This window comes from Nestor notabilis, unplaced genomic scaffold (genome assembly GCF_000696875.1).
Source record: "Nestor notabilis isolate BGI_N333 unplaced genomic scaffold, ASM69687v1 scaffold33692, whole genome shotgun sequence".
In the NCBI taxonomy this organism is placed as follows: domain Eukaryota; kingdom Metazoa; phylum Chordata; class Aves; order Psittaciformes; family Psittacidae; genus Nestor; species Nestor notabilis.
The window spans coordinates 4,523-4,836 of NW_009920245.1; positions in this window are offsets into that span (position 1 = coordinate 4,523).

A 314-nucleotide genomic window follows, 5' to 3' on the forward strand; every position below is an offset into this window, starting at 1 on the left:
AGACTACCCAGGCACTCACAAATACTGTCATCTAAAGGTCCATCAGTGAGGTTGTAACTTATGCAGAAGACTAAAGCATTGCTGCTGGTCACATGAAGCACATAGGTTAAGATGGGAACTGCTTGGGAATTTCTCTTCCTCTCTCACAAAGCTTCCACTACAGCCCATGTCTTTGATGCCATCATCATTAACAAGAAAACAAATATATTAAACCTAATAGGAAGCTGAAAGAAACTCCATGCAAAAGGAGGCTGGTGTATTGAAAGATGTACCTGTAACACAGGGTTTGTATACAGGAATGTATATACATGTTC